This window comes from Carassius auratus, chromosome 10, assembly GCF_003368295.1.
Source record: "Carassius auratus strain Wakin chromosome 10, ASM336829v1, whole genome shotgun sequence".
Taxonomy (NCBI): Eukaryota; Metazoa; Chordata; class Actinopteri; order Cypriniformes; family Cyprinidae; genus Carassius; species Carassius auratus.
Genome location: NC_039252.1, coordinates 15,883,913 through 15,897,314, shown reverse-complemented (window position 1 = coordinate 15,897,314; position 13,402 = coordinate 15,883,913). Strand labels below are relative to the sequence as shown.

Here is a 13,402-nt window from a genome sequence, read left to right as displayed (position 1 = left end):
TGTCTCACAGATTAACCTGAAGGTGGATCTACACATCAGTAACTAACAGCAGCATGACGCCTATTTATCTGTACATGTATCTGCCATGTTATGCTTCATTTAAAGCTAGAGTTTATTCAAGATGTACAAGACTAGCATTGTCCTCGGTTTTGCGTTGACAGAGTTGGCAAGATCAGTAAATAATCTGTAACATCTTCCTTAGCTTATCAACATTACCCAAAACAATAAAATGTTTCACACTGATAATAAGAAATGTTTTTGAGCATCAAATCCGCATATTAGCATGATCAACATGTTAGCATATTAGCATAGATTTAGTCTGTCAGCCAGTTGATCAAGCTGTGTGTCTCAGCAATGTATTTGATTCTGAAGGGAAAATTCTCAGATACTATTCACTAAAAAAGAGGGCTAGTTGCTTTTTTTAGCCAACCTGATGTTAGCGTTAGCTGTGGTTGTGATGCACCTCCCCTTCCCCGTGGAGTTTATAGGTTACTGAAAGATTTCAGCAGCTGCATGTAAGAAGATTAGAGAGGAATTAACGTCATTCCTTTGTCATTATAGAAATAAATTGATATTTGGTTTTAATCGGAGGGAGGTGGACATGTCCAGAAGAGCAGACCGGCTTTGAGGCAGGGTGGGAAACGCAGACCGCCAGCCGTACACACACTAACACACATGCACAAAAGCAGAACTCAAAGGATTTCAAATGGGGAGTTGAAACATTTGCTGCCCGGTGTGGATCTAAGGGCCTTTTCTATGTCGGAATGGGCGGCACTAGGAGATGGAAAGGATGCTGGGTAAGGAACTCCAGAGAGTTAGACTGATCCCACGGCGTCTCTCTATTTCTCCCTGCACAGATCCTGGAGCTCAGGACTCGGTCATGAACTTTGCTCTCTCTGTATTGAGGCTCATGTGCCTGGCCTGGCTGTGGCCCGTCGTCCTTCTCAAAGGAAGCAACACACAAAACCAGCGCAGGCACAAGGACGTCTACCTGGGCGAAAACACACGGCACAAACATGGAGGGTGAGGATGCTTTTGCTTGCTCCTAAATGCATTTGCAGAATGCTCTGGTAGTCGGAACATTGCTTTGTATATAATCAATCAGCTCCATTCTGTTTAATTTAAATACCTGTGTCAGTCTGTTTACACTCTTGGTTTTTTATTTATTGTGGTCTCGGTCCTGTGGATTGATGTGTAAAGGTTTTATTTGAAGCCCCGTGCTGTGTTTTGACCTGCACTTTGGAGTGGTTGGATGTGTGTGTGTTTGAAGGCGTAATTAATTGTGGTTAAAGGAACTCTGTAGTTAGAGCTCATAGTTGAGATCATGTGCCTGGCCTGGCTGTGGCCCGTCGTCCTTCTCAAAGGAAGCAACACGCAAAACCAGCGCAGGCACAAGGACGTCTACCTGGGCGAAAACACACGGCACAAACATGGAGGGTGAGGATGCTTTTGCTTGCTCCTAAATGCATTTGCAGAATGCTCTGGTAGTCGGAACATTGCTTTGTATATAATCAATCAGCTCCATTCTGTTTAATTTAAATACCTGTGTCAGTCTGTTTACACTCTTGGTTTTATTTATTGTGGTCTCGGTCCTGTGGATTGATGTGTAAGGGTTTATTTGAAGCCCCGTGCTGTGTTTTGACCTGCACTTTGGAGTGGTTGGATTGTGTGTGTTTGAAGGCGTAATTAATTGTGGTTAAAGGAACTCTGTAGTTAGAGCTCATAGTTGAGATGGGTATGTGAGGTATACAACAAAAACAGCACTGGATAGCTATTTAGTCTTTTAGTACTGATCCAGAGGGAGGTCATTCTCAGGTAACAGTGCCTTTTGAAGCAGAGAGAGTTTCAGAAAATAATTGTAATTTTTTTCTATAAATTGGATGAATAAATTTTTTTTTTCTTTAATGTATCTAGACAATTTATTCATATTAATACAGTACAATGTGCCCTATTTTTACATTGCTATTTATTTATTTATTTAAAAAAATAATAATAATACAAAAAATAAAATATAAATATATATACTGTTGTCAGTATAAGTGTGAACATAATATAATATGACAGAAACATATTAAATACTGACAAAGAGAATCTTACATTCCCTGAAATATGATATCAGAAAGGTTGGACAGAGTTAAATGTTATGAAATGATGTGAGTTTTATCTTATTAATTGTATCAGTGTCAGTGGGACTCATTTAGTAACAGAATGGCACCATGGAAATGTGAATAAGCTAAAATATTTAAAATAAAGGGCATATTTAGCCCAGCATTCGATTGTAATTCTTTGGCTTTTGATTAGAAAAGTGATCTCAAAGAGAGTGATAAACCTGTTTAAACACTTTATGTAATTAAATTGCCAAATTTAATAAAAAGAATTTTTTAAAACCCAATTGCGTGTTTTAATGTATACTTAATACGGTCTAAATGTGTAAATGATTTAAAATTATACTTCTAAAAGCAAAACGTTTATAAATGTTATTATACACCTGTGGTTACAATTCATGCGTTTATAAACGGTGCATTACAAGGCATAATACATGCATTTAAATACTTATACAAGGCATTAAATTATAAAGACTTTAAGTAAAATTATTTAGCCGGAAAACTTGCTTTTCTGGATTGCCGCATCAAAAGCTGAAATTAAATTTCTCTAAACCATCCCAACTTCTTCCAAATGTCTAGCTTTGGTCCAGTGCTAGTTTTTTTTTTAACCCAAACAGTCATCTTTGGTGATGTTATTGTTTTATTCTGTACCAGTATTATTATTTTTTTTAATAAGGAAACAGAAATCCCCCCTTTTGTCCTTCTTTTTCAAACAGACGCATCGACTTTAAAACAAAGAAGTCTGCACAGGCACCAACCTGCTTAATGCGAATTGAAGATCACGACTTTGCCATGAGGCTGGTTTTGGAGGTGAGGAAATCTTTCCATTCAGAAGCCACTTATGAATTACTAGCGGTTGTATTCTTAAATGCATACCTGTTGCATTCATATTTCAAGCATCATGTGTTATCTTGTTGTCCCGATGGTTGATTTGAATGATATCTCCTGGGAATGCAAGCTCGTTTCACACAGTTGGCACGAATACATGGTGTGACATACAACAACAGCACTAATACAGCAGAGAGAGGCACTGCAAGGACAGCTGGGATAATTTCAGGAGATATCGAGAGAAAGAAAAAAAAGAGAAACGATGATGTGATTACCCAAAAATTTGCTGATGGGAATCGTGATGCGTTTGTCTGATGGAGATCACACACTTCACACTATGCCAGCAATTAAAATGATCACTATTATGTAAGCAGCAGGAAACTGGATGAAAATCTATATAGATCTTTTCTATAAAATAATATTATACAGAACACTATATTCTCTGAAAGTCTCATTCTCGCATGCTTTTTAAGATGCTCACTTTATATGAAACTTGCTGTGCTGATATAGAGATATTATGCATACTTTCTGCTGGTATTTGCTAGTATATGTCCATCGGGAGAAATCAAAGAACTGAACTGAACTTCAGATCAAGAGCTTTAAAAGTCACCGTGGGCCAAATGACCAGAATGTGACTCTGCAGCTGAGATTGTCAAAAATGTAGGTTAGAATGTCATATGCAATGCGTCCAAATCAGAAAAAAAAAAACACTCTGACCCAGATTGGTAGTAGTGCCTAGCAGACAATACACTGAGGACAGATGTGTTATATGCACAGTAATCTGCATTATAATCCCAGCGGCTGTTTTTAAAATAAGAACATAGAGTGGTATCCTTTTTTTTTCAATCATATAATCTTCTTGTCTGAGACTTTCTGTTCTATATCCGATTTCGGGTCCATTAAGGTGAATGTATTTGTGAAGCAACGACTCTGAATGATCATGTGTTGTCATATATGTTAATGTCCATATTGTTTGTCAGCTACAGATATACTGATTAGCATTCTAACATGGTATATGTACAAAAATGGGGTAGCACCATAGTACTTTTTTGTTATTTTGTCTGCTAATCCCTACATGTGAACACTGAGATTGAGTTTTATTTCAGTCCAGATTAGGGGAGCATGATGGTTCTCTGAAAACAGTGAGAGGCTGATAATCACACCGAGTCATGTGCACTGAGTTAAGTCTCCGTTTGTAGGAAGCTTAACCTCGCTTTTCAGATTTTATGTGGTTGATGACAGTCGTGAAACATCTTTTGTGTCATTTCTTTATTGGAGTCAATGATAGTCACGTAAATTACCTTTTTTAAACACAATTCTTGAAATATTATAGTAATAGAGAGTTTAGTTTTCAGACTAACTCCGAAGGTGATTTCAATAGATTCAATAATGGTTCAGACAAATTGAAATTCTTCTGTTCTACTCAGAGAGATTGCAGCTGGTCTGCATGCAACGGGATGCAGCTGTGTTGAGAGACTGCTGTTTTTATGATTCCCTTAAAAAACAAAACCAGCCAACACAAGCAGAGTGCTTAGAGCAGACAGACACAACTATGAAAGTTAAATATCATCTTTCATGTCATTCCTGTTATGGCAAAGCAAATTGCATAAAGTCCTTCTTTCACAAATATTGACTCTCTTGATTTGAATACTGCTTCCACTGATAGATCTTAGAAGTAAATAGTTGGCGATTTGATAGTTTAGTGTTACATAGGCTAAGAAATGTATTTGTAAATTTTTTTTGAGTTAGAGTTTTTTGAATTTGAGGAAGAAATATTTGCAAAACAGTAATGCCGCAGCATGTGTTGGCATGTGGGACCATTTCAACAACAGATAAAAAAACAACAAGGAACACAAATGTGGTAACATATTCTTAATTTAAAACTCATAATGTGTATATTTAATAGTGCTGTCAAAAATTAATCGCATCCTAAATTTCCAGAATATATGTGTGTACTGTGTATATATATCATGTGTATGTAAATACAAACACATGCATGTATAATTTAAGAAAAATATGTTACATTTATATATATAAAATATATTTAAATATAATATAAATTAAAGTAATATAAATATATAAATGTATATATGTTAATATTTTAAAAAATATATGCTGTGTGTGTGTGTGTGTATTTATACATATGTAATAAATAAACACAGTACACATGTATATATTATGTAAGCCAAAACGTTTATTTTGGAGGCGATTAATCGTTTGACAGCACAAATCTATTAACTATATTTTGCAATTTGAACAAGTCCTGTTCCTCTTCCATCTGTGACACTGAGTCCAGGTTCAGCTATTCCAGTGGGCATCGATGTGCAGGTGGAGAGCATTGACAGCATTTCAGAGGTCAATATGGTGAGTGTCTGATCTACTATAAATTACTTTTAACCTTTAACCTGTCAGTTAGATCTGCACACCCTCAAGTCCCAGTGCGAGTCATACATCAAGCTTAAATCCTCGACCATTTAAAACGATTGGATTCACGACTTGAGGCAGAGGGCAAAGGTTAAAACAACAAAGACTATGAATGTGTGCAGAAAAGCATGCTGAACCCATAGACATATTCATTCGGCATACATGTCTTTATTTACTCAAGTGTCATTAATTTATTTTTATATACTTTTTATTTATTTTCCTTATCCTAAGTTGCAAAAAATAAACTATGAGAATTATGGCACTAGTTATAACCATATTCACACAATGATATTTAAAGTATATAGGAGTGGTTTATACAAACTGACAAAGTCTTTTCTTGTCTTTTGTGGGCTTAGGACTTCACTATGACCTTGTACCTCAGGCATTACTGGCAGGACGACCGACTGGCATTCCCATCCAGCAATAACAAAAGCCGAACTTTTGATGCTCGGCTGGTGAAAAAGATCTGGGTGCCAGACGTCTTCTTTGTTCACTCCAAGCGTTCTTTCATTCACGACACCACCATGGAAAACATCATGCTCAGAGTGTATCCAGATGGAAACATTCTCTACAGCGTCAGGTAGCTTTCCTGAAACCAGATGTTTTTTAAAACAGCTATGAAACTAGCAGTTTCCCTGAGGCATTTCACAGGAAAGGAAATTAGATGTTTTCAGCTCTTTACTTTGAAGTAAAGTGTACCATGACAGGAGAGTTCATCCAAATCTAAAAATTCGGTCAACACTTACTGTCGTTCCAAACCCGTATGTCTTCCTTTCTTCTGAGGAACACACAATTTGATGTTTCAAAAGAAATTCCCTTAGGATTTTTCCATACCACAACAGTTCATAATAACTCAAAATAATAATAATAATAATAAATCTGACTGAAATCTCAGTTTCTATGTAGTGACCCAGATGAATCAGTACACACCGTGGACTGAATGCTTTGTTCAGTCTGATTTATGACTGTTCTTTTTGGGCTGGTTCTTTCCAATGAACCCAAGTTTTTTTTTTCATGAATATTACTCAACTTTTGTTTTGGGATCATGTTGAATTGATCAACTGTTCGGTGGAGGGGAGGATTATGAGTGAATAGCATTTAAGTCTGTTCTCTAAACAGTTATAGTATAAAGTTATAGTATTGTTTCAGAAGATTTGAAATATGGCCTATAAGCTGTAAATACTAGTTCTAGGTTTGGTTTGGTTTTTTAATTGCCAACATAACTAAGAACTGTCATTTTATAGACGATTTCTGTAATCCTTCTATCAGAAAAAGTGTTATTTAATGATTATTTATACTATTACAGATGTTATTTTGAATTGGATTGAATTTACCACTTTACATTCACTTTTTAATTTTAATAAAAGTTTAATTTTAATGTTTTGAAGTAGTGAAATATATATATATATAGTAATTTAGTTATTTTAGCACTGCAGTTTATTTGAGTTAAATGCCAAGGCAGCAATGCAAAACATTTAATTTAAGTTTTATTTAATCTGTTTATTTTAATTAGCACAATGTTTTAATAGTTTTAGTTTAGTTAATGACAACAGTGATCAGAATATACTTTTTTTCCCATGGTGTGATCAAATTCCCATATACTTTGACAAATGAGGTGTGGTTTTCATTTAAACACTTCTGAACTATGTTTGAAAAAGAACTTTTCTGAGAATTAGCAGCATGCGCTGCAAGTGTGGACATGTGTGCATGGTCAGGTGTGCCTAAACCAGTATGTGCAGGATCAGTTTTCAGTTCAATTCACCTGAATTGTTTCCTTGATATGATGTATTGCGAAGCTCAATATAACATGATTACACGATTTTAAAGGTACTCTTTCAGTCTCACTGGAAGTGATTTATTGAATTGTGAATTGCAGAATCACAGTGACGGCTCTCTGCTCTATGGACTTCAGCAGGTTTCCTCTAGACACACAGAACTGTTCTCTAGAGCTGGAGAGTTGTGAGTATGACCGTCTGTGTGTGCATGTACACTCATCAGTAAGTACTATCAACAGAGTACAAGGAAATAATAAGTCAAAGCACTACGCTCTCAGTATACCTGTAAACATATCCTAAATGTAGCCTACTGTTGTGTTTAAGGGATAGTTCACCCAAAAAGGACATATTCTGTCATCGTTTACTCACCTTCATTTCTTCAGCCAAGCACAAAAAGAAGACATTTCGCAGGATGTTCACAGCTTGTACAAAGATGATACAATAATGTTTCTTTTTGAAGAAATTAATACTTTTTTATACAACAAGGACACATTATTTTGAGAAAATGTCTATTTTAAATGAAAGTTTTGAACATCATCAAAGAGTCCTGAAAAAATCCATTGGTTTCAACAAAAATACTAAAGAGCACAATAGTTTTCCACATTAATAGTAACATTTTTGAGCACCAAATCAGCATATTTGTGAGTAGCATTATCATTACTGAAGGATCATGTGACACCAATAACCAACCCCAAACTTTTAATAGTAATGTATACCGTTACCAGGACCATGCAGTCACCTTTATAAAAGTGGTTCATATCAAACAAATGTTAGATTTTCAGTGAAAACACGTTCTTCTTGGCATTTAGTATCATTAGCGTCAAACCTGACTAAACTGTACATACTGTATATTCATAGGTTATAACAATGGACTGTTTGCTAAACAAAGCTATTGTTTCTTTCAGAAGGCTTGGAATATAAGTCATGAGTCTTAAATAAAAAAATTATAATAAAAAAACATTTGGTAGCCAAAAAAGGCTGAATTAAAATAAAATAGAAATATTTCATTAAAAGCTAAAAATTTTACTCAAAAATGATAAATGTTGTCTTTGGACATATCTAATATACCGTAAATAAGCTAAAGTTAAAATACGAAAATGACTAAAACTGAATAAAAAATGCATTAATCCTATATAGAATTTATTTATTTTTTTTTTACTAATTTTTTTTAAGCCCATGACAAAAATAATAAAACTTAAACTAAAAATGAAAACGGAATATTAAAGTAAAAGCTAATTTAGATAATATTAACAACACAATTGGTATGGACCAGTTTTGTGGTGCTTTTTGAGTTTTGTACTAGTCAAGCACTATATTCTTTCATTATATATGTCAAAAGAGCAGCGGGAACATTCTCCAAAACTTTTCCTAATGTGTGGAATGGACAAATGAACTGTTTACATGAATATTTCATTTCTGGGTGAACTACTCCCTTAATAGTAGAGTTTTATGTCTTTCTGACTTGCTAGTGGTATATCATATAACTCTTATTAGTCATATTTGTACAGGCTTCATTGTTGCAGATATGAAATAATTGCACAGCTGAACTGGTTCAGATATCTCTGTGTCTTTCAGCCATGACACACAGATTTACATGGGCCTCCTCTTCAGAGGAGAGATGGCGGAGCTGGTTTTGGATGCTCGGTGTTCTCTCCTCTGAGGAGTGCCGCCCATGTATCTTCAAAGAGAGTTTGCTGTTTCAAACCTTCCCACGTCTTATTTTTGCTCTCTTGAAGACGCTTACAATGAGAACGACCTCATGCTCTATTGGAAGAATGGGAACGATTCATTAAGGACTGACGAGATTGCACTCTCGCAGTTTTTTATTGAAGAATTCCACCCTTCCTTCGGGCTAGCCTTCTACAGCAGCACCGGTATGTGTGCTTCACTTCCTCCTGCATGCTTTTATTACCGTAATACCATGTGCTTGATCACAGCGAACCAACAGAGAGTGCAGAAAATCAGATTTCCCAGCATTCTTGACTGAAACAGTTGGATATATGCAGTGCTTTTCTTTCCCTTGAAGTCGTTTGGTCATTCTCAGGAAACCTGTTACCCCATATCTTAGATATTTTATTATATATGGGGAAATTACTAGAAGTTGTTACTAATTTTGGGTTTTAAATGTTTCCGTTTTAATTCTAAAATGAAGTTAAATTTAGCTTTTGGTTTTGTTTGTTTTTTAATTAATACTTCTATTATTGAGCATGGATGCATTAAATTGATCAAAGGTGACTAAAATCTATTTCAAATAAATTCTTAATCAAAAATTCAATGTACGATGGTTTCCACAAAAGAATATTAAGTGGTACACCCGTTTTCAACATTGATAATAATAAGAAATGGTTTTGAGCACCAAATCAGCATATTAGAATGATTTCTGAAGGAGTAATAATGCTAAAAATACAGCTTTGCCATGTCACAGTGTCTGGGTTGTGTTCCCTGGGTTTCCACTAGATGTTCTCCTTTCCCACGGTGTCTGTCACTTTATGAACTTCCTGTTCCCTTATTTGGTCACCTTCCTCCTTGTTTGGGTTAACTGATTATTCCCCACCTATCTCCAGTTCCCTCATTACCTTCTGTGTATTTATACCCGGTCTGTCTTAGTATGTGTCACGGAGTCCTTGTCTAATGTCTAAATATTATTCATGTCCATCAGTTCATGCTCTTGTCTTCTTGTTTATGTTTGGTTTGGATTTGTTGGATATCGACCCCTGCCTGGACTGTTTACCCCTTTGGATTACCCCTCAATAAATGTCATACCTGCACTTGGTTCTCTCTCCGTGGTTTCCTGTATCATCGAGCGTGACATGCCATCTTTTTAAGTTGCAATAATATTTTGCAATGTTACTGTATTTTTCATCAAATAAATGCCATCTTTTTAAATTGCAATAATATTTTGCAATGTTACTGTATTTTTCATCAAATAAATGCAGCCTTAGTGAGCACAAGAAGCTTAATACAAAAACATTCATAAATATTACTTAATAATAACTTTAATAATTAAAGTTAAATTAAATTAAGTATCTAAGTTCATTATCCTGTCAAATATGTCAACAGTAATTCATGGGGACATGTGTATTCTGATCTTTTTTTTCTTTTGTCATTTGTAATAAAGTTTAATATTGGTCTTTCTTGAATTTTTGTCTTCATATCTGTTGTAAATGTCGCATAATCTCTGCTTCTCTCAGGCTGGTATAACAGGCTGTACATAAACTTCATCCTCAGGAGACACATATTCTTCTTCATGCTGCAGACATACTTTCCCACAATGCTTATGGTCATGCTCTCCTGGGTGTCCTTCTGGATCGACAGGAGAGCCGTACCGGCCCGTGTCTCTCTAGGTAAACCTCTCGAGCAAACATCCGCATTTTAGAATCTACAAACACATTCAGAAACGATATTCTGTTCATTTGTTCTATTTAACCTGTGAGATCTTACTGTTAGACTTGTGACAGGAAGTTTCTGTAATATTGCCTCAGGTTGTTTGGTGAGCTGTGTGTGTCTACTTTGTTCTCTCTGGTTATTATGCTTTCCAGGAACAAGCACAAACCGGTTTAGAGAGAACAGAGTTAAATTACCTCAAAAAAACCTTGTATTATAGTCAGGGCAGCAGGCGTTACAGACCCAGCCAGGAGGTTGCTCTTTCTATACACGTCGATGACATCATAGCACAAACCCAGTGAGAGTCACAGCAGAAGAAAGAGTCCACACAATGTGTGTCTTCCTGTATGTTTTCTTAAGAAGAACTAGAGAAGTGTTAGAATTTGGAATAAACAGTGACTAATTTATAGAACATTTGTACTGAATGTCATGCATTTCCATTTACTCCCAGTTTGACCGTCCATAATCTGCTGGGGACTCTTGTGTGAGATGCAATAGATGGAAATATTTATGCTTGAACTTCTGAACTTCCTCTTAACCTGTTATCTTTGTTTCCCGTGAACCCGCTTCTTATTCATCCCTCTGCCCTCTTTCTCGGTCTCAGGAATCACAACAGTGCTGACCATGTCTACTATAATAACAGGCGTCTCAGCGTCAATGCCTCAGGTGTCTTATGTGAAGGCGGTGGACATTTACCTTTGGGCCAGTTTCCTCTTTGTTTTCCTGTCGGTCATTGAATATGCTGCCGTGAACTACTTCACCACGGTGGAAGAGATGAAAAAACTTCAGAAAGGAAAGGTCAGGGTCACGGATTGATCAGAGATTGTATTTGGTGATATTTGCTCTGGTAACTATGACCAAGATTGAATTTTCACTTTTAAGCTACACATCGCCCCCCTATGGTAGTTTTAAGTCAACACAAATTAAAAAAAAAAAAGTTTATATGTATGCATGTGTGTGTGTCTGTCTCTGTGTGTGTGTGTATATGTATATATACATATATGTGTGTGTGTGTGTGTGTGTGTGTGTGTGTGTGTGTTATAATTTAAAAACATAATTAAAATAACTTAATAATAGAACATAAAATCATTTACCTAACAAAATTTACCTTGCTAACCATAGGTTCTGCCCAAATACTATAACAACAATAACAATAATTAATTCATAAATAACACACATTTGGTTATTTTATTTATAATGTTATTAAAAAATACAGCAGAAATTTTGAAAGCAGTACAATTATTAATTCATAAATTATAATTATAACATGTATTAACAAAATTATCTTTTTTTTAAAAACATCTTTCTCCCAGAGTAATAACAATAGTTACAAAATAAAACGTTAACAAAATTAATTATTTTGTTTTAATAAAAATTCTTGCAATGAAAAAAATAGCCCAAATTAATGTATTTTTGCTTTACAGTAGTAACAGCTCAAATTGACTGATTTGTAAATGTTTTTTTTTTGTTTTTTTTTACATTGACTTCAATGTATAATTTTAATACAAATTAAATACCGGGAACACATGATATGTAAAAATTGATAGCCTGAATGCACTGTAAGTCGCTTTGGATAAAAGCGTCTGCTAAATGCATAAATTTAATTTTTAAATTTTTAATTTAATTTAAATTAATATACTTTTTTTTCTTTAATCACTGTTAGAACTCCACAACAGATATTTACTTTCTCATATTTCTCTTCCTACCAAAAGCTTCCAGTTTCCTACGATGCAACCCAGGCTATGGCCTACGACGGCTGTTTTCATGATGACATAGATGTATCGCCTTTCCCCGAGCTCCCCACCACACCCAGCACGACGCGGACCATCCCACCCAGAGCCTCCTCCACCGAGCCTCCGCCCACCGAAGGCACGAGACTCTGGAGGAAACGCACAGTCGGCAAAAACATCAGATTCATAATGAGCAACAGCTACATGATTGACTCGTACTCCAGAATCATCTTTCCAGTGGCGTATCTTCTCTTCAACATCATCTACTGGTGTATCTACTCCTGATCCTCTAACTTGAGTTTTTCGGATCAGTTGCTGTAATATTATCGCACAAGACAAACTGAACGCTCTGACAATAAGCACAAGTGACCTGACAAAGAGGACAGTTTTGTTTAAGTGTAACTGGGGAAAAATCCAAATGGAGATATGGAGAGCTCTTAAGTGTTTTGCTTTTCTCATAGCATTTGAAGGAATGTCGTTTTTCATAAACCCTCAAATGCAAGGAACATGTTCATCTCATTCAAGGATATACTGAGCAGTTGCTTACCTGACTCTTGTGACCGTTCTTATGGGATCCATCCACCACCCCGGTTTAATCTCCTAGAATTCATTAGATCCGACAGCAGAAACTCCAAAGCAAGCCAACCTTCTTTATATGCTCAAGAATTATAACTTGTGAATAAATGAAATAAATGAACACTTTAATGCTAGTTTACATAGTAGGGCTTCTGACCCGTCAAAGTTTAGGCCATGTTTTTCTCTTGGAACCGCCCACTTAAACAGCAAGTGTCTGAGTGACAGGTAAAGGGACCAATCACAGTTCAGAGTTTCACCCATGACATTTACATAAAGTTCGGGGTTGGTAAGATTTTTAATGTTTTTGAAAGAAGTCTCCTATGTTCATCAAGGCTGCATTAATTTATATATATATATATATATATATATATATATATATATATATATATATATATATATATATATATATAAACAGTAAAACTGTTATAATGTAAAATATTGTTTTCTATTTCAATATATTTAAAATGTAAGAAACATATCTTATTAGTAATGATTGAAAACGGCTTTGCTAGGCTACTTCATATTTTTGCGGAAACTGTACATAAAAAAAAATCAAAAAATCATTGAGATAGAATCTTTG

At 35.3% G+C, this 13,402-nt stretch overlaps 1 pseudogene; it reads left to right on the top strand.

The window, feature by feature from the left end:
* The first annotated feature begins 486 nt into the window (after positions 1 to 486).
* Positions 487 to 13,153, top strand: LOC113110060 (gamma-aminobutyric acid receptor subunit rho-3-like; annotated as a pseudogene).
* The last annotated feature ends 249 nt before the right edge of the window (positions 13,154 to 13,402 follow it).